The following is an 8,532-nucleotide window of genomic DNA, read 5'->3' on the forward strand; positions in this document are numbered from 1 at the left end:
GGCTACTACTACTACTACTACTACTACTACTACTACTACTACTACTACTACTACTACTACTACTACTACTACTACTACTACTACTACACATTGTTTAGGCTTACTCATAGCTAGCCCTACTATAAAAAAAAAAAATCGTTTTTATTTTTTTGTGGTTTTGGTTTTTGCTTATAAGTTTCATTAGAATACATTTAATTGAATCAAAATTCCAATAATAAATGATTAAATGTATTTCATTTTATCTTTAAGCTATAACACAAAGAGAAAACGATTGACATCCGCGCACCATTAATACGAAGGTTTTCTTTTCTTTCTTTTTTTTTGGCTTTATTGATGATTAATGGAATTATTGCATTTTAGCTTATTTACAGTTGGCCGACCCTTCTCAACCCCACACCTTCCACAGACATTTACATTGCTTTGAGCTTTTCAATAAAAAAAAAATTTTTCTTTGACCAGGCCATCTTCTCTTTCTCGAAATAATGCGTCGGCCTATTTACTGCGTCAATTAAAATTAAAGTTACGAACCGTCTGTGATCTACCCATAGATTTCTATTACATAATATATATATATATATACAATACAATAACCTAGATTGTATACTCTGATGTAATCCCGGTTCACAGAGGAGCACACTATTTGACTTAAATTTTGGAGACAAAATTAAGGGCAATGGGGAGAAAGGTGTCACGCGCACCTTGCTACCTCAGAACTGCAACGTTCTATCTGCTCAGCTCCTAGTTTTGATAAATTTGACGTCAAATATTTTGAGTTTCACATCATATAAAGCTTTATTCGAATGAACTTTTTGAATATCTTTACGACTCCAAATAATCTTACAGTTTTGATAGAGCAGACTGAATATTTTACTGTTGTTGTTGTTGTTGTTTTAATCGCATGGTCTTAATAACTCAAAACGACCAAAAATGCCAGACAGAACTTTGGAATTATGTGGTAGCGACTTTTCTCTATAGCGATATTGGCGTTTTTCCTTCATTTGGGAGCCCATGGTGTGCACACTTTTATAGTAGGCCTACATGTGTGACATAGGACAGAGAGGCAGTCGTGACAGTGCACATTCTAAGGTTAGGATATTTTAAAAATTAAAATCTTTGGTTCCACCGCAAAAAGTAATGTGCCACTTAATCACCCTGTCGACTTACGGAGTAACAAGTACTCATGGACTTTTGTGTACAGACAATCTTGAAGCGGTGCACATGGGCTGTAGACATACTAGAGACTAAAGGAAGTAGATAGCCCAAGTCCTACTTCTCTCCTTTCTGATATTGGCTCCCTTGATATGCTCCAAATTGTGAGAACATCTGGAATCAAAGACGGTGCAAGGGTGTGTCTAATGTACTAAGAAGAGGGAAATACTGCTCGTCCACATGCTTTTCCATGCAAAATATCCTCTTCTTTTGTTACGGCGCTCTCAACTGCATAATAAGGCCATGAGTCATGAGCGTGCGGGACACATGAAGTCTCTTTCAGTTTGGAAGGAATTAAATCTGAATATTGCCCAGGTGGCGGCCGAAGCCAACTCTTTATCGATTTTAGGATCTTTACGGGCCCAATTTGCACTCGGGACCTCCGAGACTTTTTCGCCCTTATCCGAGCCGAGAAGGCCCAAGGTGTTCGATCTTACCTACCATAAGATCAGGGATGTGACTGAAAGACAGCAGTAAGGAGGAGCCAGGAATTTGGAAATAGCAGCAGAAAGAGTCACTAGCCCAGAAGAGAAGGTAAAGGAGGGGGAGAGGGTAGAAAGTTGAGACGAAAGCAGACGACAGAACATGATAAGAGAACAGGAAAGCTGAAAGGAGAGCATCTTGCAGAAAAGAAAATTGTCCTCGCAGTCAGGTTACGAACCCGGGAATGAGAGGCGAACACCGAACCTTTAGACCATGAAAGCCCCCAAGCATCTTCAGTTCTCGGACAGACTACAAGTAACATGTAGTTCAGTTGGAGGCAACTATTATGTTGCGCCCTTATTTTCTATGGAGACACGAATGAAGACACAGCCTCTGCGGCGTAGCGGTTGAGCAGGCTAAGCCGTCGCTCTCAGAAGAACCGAGTTCGATTCCCGCTTTGGGAGAATTATCTTCGATTACCATGGTCTTTCTGTCGAAATGCTGTACGTTGAATCACCCCCCTCAGTCTCAACCCGAGTTTGTTTAGACAGGTGAGGTCGAAGTTTGCTACCTTTGTCTAAATTGTGTCGACAGGGGTGTAAAAAACTAAACCCACCTATATATAGAAAAAATAAGAATAGAAGAGGAGGAAAAGGTGGAAAAATGCTTTCCGGCTTCATCTTTATCCCCGCTATACACACGCGCACACACATACAGCGAAAAAGAGATAGCGAGATAGATAGAGATAGCGAGAGAGAGAGAGAGAGAGAGAGAGAGAGAGAGAGAGAGAGAGAGAGAGAGAGAGAGAGAGAGAGAGAGAGAGAGAGAGAGAGAGAGAGAGAGAGAGAGAGAGAGAGAGAGAGGGTGGGGGTGGGGGTGGCGGGGGTGTTGTGATTATTGAGAAGTCTGCAATTCATCTGCTCTACCCAACGCATAATGGAAGAAGTAAACTTGTAAGTAAATCTTCGTGATTTTGACCTACTACAGTATTACTATGCACATCTGTAATCTTCACTCATTTGGGGCCACAAGAGGGTCGTGGTGACAAGACGCGAAAAAGAAGCTTCTGACGTATTTGGTCGCTTTTAAACACAAGGGGGCTATCCCGAAAAATGCTGTTTTGAGACAAATCGAAGGTAAATTTTTTACCCCTTGTTCAGTAGTTTCTTTAAAAGACCAGGAGTTTTCGCTAGTTATTATAACCAAACAAATACTGTATATATATACACACCAAAGAAGCCAAACTCCTCCTATTATAGGTAGGGTAATGCCCACTTTTGGTGTAAGTCAAGAATTTTTGAAACCCCCGCAATATGGGTTAGCCCGTTGTCCTTAAAATGCGACCATTTAAAGAAGGAAGGGTCAAAATAAAATTTGACCCGCACTAGCATAGTGTCTACTACGGTATCCAAGACTTGTCCATTTCCTGCCGTTTCCGATTTCGCCACCGAGAAGGCCCAAAGATTTAGATATAGAGACTCTTTGTTTCCAATTTGTCGACTTGTTACCGTGTCGAGCCTGTGGTTCGAGGGGACTTTCCTAGTACACTACATGTACCAGGTATTGTTTGGCTTGTCCTGCTTGGCAATGGCATCCCGCTGAGTGAAATTGCCCACACACGTTCAGGATGAACATGAAAGGGTTTTTTTCAGTTGTAGAAAGTTTTACAGCACTTGCGACACAAATAGGTCATAAAAGTGCCGAAGATGAGGTGTTACTAAAAGAGTTAGTTACATACAACAAAGAAAAGGAGAAAAGATAAAGAGGATAGATGTTTTGTTTGTTTTAGTAGAGGTTTTTTGGCGCTCGCAACTGCATAAGGTCATATGAGCGCCAGAAGATTAGAGGTGTTACAAGAGAGTAACAAACATAAAGGAGGGGAGATAAGGACAATAGATGTTTGATAGGAAAGAAGAAGCAAACCACACCAGAGCACCCGCCAATCACCCACGAGGATATATGTTGGACAGGAAAGAAGGCACAAAACATCAGGTTTAGTTTAGTTTTAATAGAAGTTTTACTGCGCTCGCAACTGCATAAGGTCATATGAACGCCAGAAGATTAGAGCTGTTACAAGAGAGTAACACACATAAAAAAGAAGGGGAGATAAGGATGATAGATGTTCGATAGGAAAGAAGGAGCAAACCACACCAGAGCACCCGCCAACCACCCACTAACACATCAGGGGACCCGCCAACCACCCATAAGGCTAAAAATGGAGGGTGTTGGTCACTTAGAATAATAATATAGTACACAAAACTCACAAATAAAAACAAAAACAGAACAGGTCATGAATATTTTTTCACAAATGTTTCATTTATTTATTTACATCATTTATGAAGCATGAATCGTCTTGATGGTATCGCAGAAAGGAAAGAATGTGAATTGATTGCCAAGAAGCCTCAAACACCTTCAGCAAATCAGGGCTCTGGATCAGCACCTCCAGCATTTACTCTCACTTTCACTCTCTCAACCCTGCCTGTGATCAGACAGACAAATGCTGATTATGTTTTACTAATATAGTCCTTTATCATTTTTTTTTTGTCATTGTATTTTTTTTTTTATCAATAAACACCATAAGTCTTTGGACCACAGTTGCACTTGGTGAGAACTCTGAGATGAATCAAGCAACAATAAATACTTGTAAATCTGTCTCTCATCCATATACACAGAAACCCCGGCTGGCAGGGCAGTAATTTGTACAAGGAAGTCATCTCAAGTTGGTTAACAAAAAACAACCAGAACTCACATTACCCATTTCATCATAAGGAGGATACAACTCTGAACAGAGCTTTGGCAGACAATACCATCTGAATGACACTTGTTCAGGAATGAGATCACACAATTAAAGAAAAGGATAAAGAGGCAGGGGGGAAATAAATCTTGAAGACGTCAGCTTCACATGAACGCATATTATGCAGTATCCTGATCATAATTGCACAGCTGACAACTCCACATGTGAATCACAACAGTTTCTTACAAAATCTTATTGATGGCGGGTGCCTTCAAAACAGGCAGGCTCTCTACAAAGCAGCTCCACCTATCCTTGCAGCCCAGAGACCAATGGTGAGAAGCAAGCATTCTACCAACATCACTGGGGCGGGTGGGTGGGGGTACCCTACCTGAGAAATTATCTTTTTAAAAAAAAATGTACAAAGAACAAAAGTCACCCATTCCATCCATCCCCAAGAAACCCCAACCTCCTCCTGCAGTACTTCGAGATTTAAATAAAAATAAGGCACAAAGCAAGGGCAAACTGACACTGACATGTTAAGTTCTTCTCCTGATACCTTCTCATCCATCACCTAGGAGTCCCTTGCAGTGTAGTATTATTCTCAGTAAATGCAGGTTTTTAAAAAATACACTTTCTGCAACACAAACAACATTTAACATGTGGCCAACTCAAGACAACTAGCACTGGAATTCTTTTCGAACTAAATACAACATATTTCCAACTGAACTGAATATAAAACCTTCTATTTATACAATATCAACTACTAGCAAAACCTAATCCCACATTTCTGGGTTGACAAACCACAGCCTTCAACTCAGATGCACCCAAATAGACAAATTGTGAATTAAGGTAAAATGACCTTTTACCATTGCCATACAATGTTGGTCAAATAATATTCTTCAAAATAGAATGCCTCGATCAGTTAATTTTACCTTTTCCAGCCCCAAAAATACAGTAGAAACACTTTCAGTTACCCTAACAGTTTTCATAACAGGGGGGAAATGATACTTTTATAACTTCATAATTGTACACCCCCCCCCCCAAGAACAAACACAAGTGACAAATTCCCTTTGTCAGATGGAAAACACTTTATATCAGCCCACAGCTCTGGTTGAAATAAAGCAATATTGTTTCGAGAGGGCTACGACCCAGTGAGCATCTAATCCCCATGACCTAAAATGAAACAAGACCACAGTTAAGTTGAAAACATGTCAGTACCTGAAGTACCTCCAGTAATAAATAAATCAAAATCAATCCAGAGCGCCCCCCCCCAGCACAGCTGTCACTGGCGCATATGGCAAGAACTACTTCCATGCTGACAAAAGACTCAAAACATCCCCCCTGTACAAGAAGGTAACAGAACCTCTTGGTATGGCCATGAGAAACAAAGGAGGCTTAATGTCTTGAGTCATTTTTCGCACGAGAAGCAAAGTCGGGTGAGGAAAGTGACCTACGGTTTCATTTTCAAAAGAAAGGGCACTATACACAAGACGAGAGTTCCTGGACTGAAACGTAGAAAAAAACAAAAAAACAACATGAAAAAGTAAAAAGAGTTACCAATGAGGGAAGGGGGAGTTAAATCCACCTGCTGTAATACAGAAAAATGTCCTCCCCAGCCTTTTTCAAGTACCAGTGATTTTTTTTGTAACAACGAAAGTGCCATTCAATATGAACATTCACTCAACCAAAATAAAAATAGGAAATGAAATAGACAACATAAAACATTTGGAGAAAAAAAAACAGATTACGAGGAGTTAAAAAAAGGAGAAGAGAAAATTCAAAAGACAAGACAATACTTATTCAATGCAGGGGCCCCACAAACTATCTAGGAGCTCTTTGTTATCTATCCAATGTCATATTTACAAGTCTTTTTCAACCCCTGAAAGTTTTGGTTTCTGAGGCTAAGACAATAAATACTTAAATACTTCATAATTCACCTTTTCCTTTACAGTTAGAACAACTGACATTACTTATAACTTTATACACAATTTGATATCTGAAACAAACTTATACACCCCCCAAAAAAAAACAACGTGCGCTGAAGTTTTTAAAGTTTTTTAACCATATCCGTATGCCCGGGGTTGTATTCTTCACATTTTAGAATACTTCTAGTGCAAAGATCGCTTTGAAACTTTCAGTATTTCTCAAAAAAATATTTTGACAGACTGTTATGCTAAGTGTACGAATCTGAGTAATGAGTAAATTTCCTCTTTGGAAAGTGGTGGCGCAGAGTTCCCCACGTCATATGGATACGATAGTAAAAAAATGACGTACGGATAGGGTTAATGTAGCAAAGACACTACAGTTGTATATCAGCCTTTCAGACAGCTTGCAGTCTTTTAGTACAAGAACAACGAAACTCACTGATGGATGATACAAAAGAGAACAAGAACCTTTTCTGGAGCACACAAAGTTTGGACCAAAACCGCTTTGGACATCAGTAACAAAACAATGCCTCTTTCATTCAAGCACACATGAACCCCGTCACTTGATTCCTCCACTCCCACAAAAAGGACAACACGCAAACATTTCAACGGAAGAAGGGGGCAAAAAAAATGTTAAAAAATAAAAAAGGTAGATGTGTGAATGCAGACAGAAGATGGTTGTTTCAGACGGAAAGGGGGAAAAATGTAGCCAAATGAGAGCAGTAACTTTGCATAGTACTCATACAATGTCCACAAGATCTAAGACAATGGAATGGTTTTGGCACGCTACTCTCAGCCGTGGCATCAGAATAAATATGTGGATTATGTGTCCCATTTTAAAAGATACCACGTACAAATAATGCTAGAACAAAGATAAAACAAGTTCACCTCTTTTTACACGCAGAGATGTGGGGTTCTCAATTCTAAATCTCCATTATCACTCCCTCCTCTTCATGCCAAGCCACCTTGACCTCTTCCCGACTAGATTTTGATACCAGATCAATGAGACAACAGAGAAAAAAAATTCGGAAAAGAAACCCCCCCACGAAAGGAACGGGGAGGGCAGAAGAAAGTGAGGAGGAGAGCTACTGAATCATGACCACAACAACAGTAAGTACACTAGGCCACACAGGAAAGCCCCCCCGTTCACACCAAAACATTGTAACCTGCACAGACAGGTCTCCTATCTCACGGCAACTCCGGAGAGAAAACATACAATAAAGTAGAACACGTCTCGCTTGCTCTTCAAAAGTAAAATTTCAACCATGAATTTCAGGATCCAAGAACTTCACCAAGGAGAGTGTGTTGAGCAAAATCGACTATAAAGGAAGGAACACAAGTCTGCAGAACCAAAGCCCAAGATGAGGAGGAATGAAAATTACAATCCTCCTTGACAAAAGAGAGGACTGGTTTCCTTGAAAAACAAATATAGAGAGATATATTTTGTCAGCAAAGGACAGAGAATAAAAAGCAAAAGTGCCTTCAAACACTGATTGATGTGTTCACTTGTTATAATCCTGCCTGAAGAGAACATCAAAGCAAAGCAAAAAAGACGGACATTGCATGGTTATCATTCCTCCTGTCTATGGTAGTATTGGCGGCACTAGCCTGCAAGCACTGGAAGAGTGGAGGGGGAAAGGTATGTACACAGCTTTCTGTCAAAGAATGCTGTTGGTGATCTAACCACTGTGCTTATTTATCACAAGGAAGAGGTAGCCAGATTAGGGGACAAAAGATCAGGGCAAACAAATAGTAAACGTGACCAGTTTTTCCTTCTTACATTAATCTGATGAAGCCCTGTTATTGTTGACATACAGCATGCATCCTTATCTCTGCTTTTATTCAAATACAGCCCCTGACGATTACAGTACACCCTCAAAGATCTTTTGTCTTTGGTAACCCATAAAATATCTTCTATTGACCTGGCTGAAGCTACGATTCAGCGATAGGAGTGATAACCCACTCTATGTAATACCATAAGCTAAAGGCATCAGTCATTTTAAAAAAACCCTCATACAGCTTACTGCAGAAATCTGAAATCTCATCCATAGCTTTACATCCACTCCAACTACTCCGAAATTACTACACAGAAGTCGCTCTGAGAAGTCTTAAGTTGACCATGATTTCAGATATATGTTAGGCTGGAAGGTACCAACTGAACAAAGAATCAACAGTCCTAAACCTCACAGAAGCACTGTGGCAACTGAAGTAACAAATAGTGCCGCTTGTAAAAACACAATT

This window comes from Aplysia californica, unplaced genomic scaffold (genome assembly GCF_000002075.1).
Source record: "Aplysia californica isolate F4 #8 unplaced genomic scaffold, AplCal3.0 scaffold00151, whole genome shotgun sequence".
In the NCBI taxonomy this organism is placed as follows: Eukaryota; Metazoa; Mollusca; class Gastropoda; order Aplysiida; family Aplysiidae; genus Aplysia; species Aplysia californica.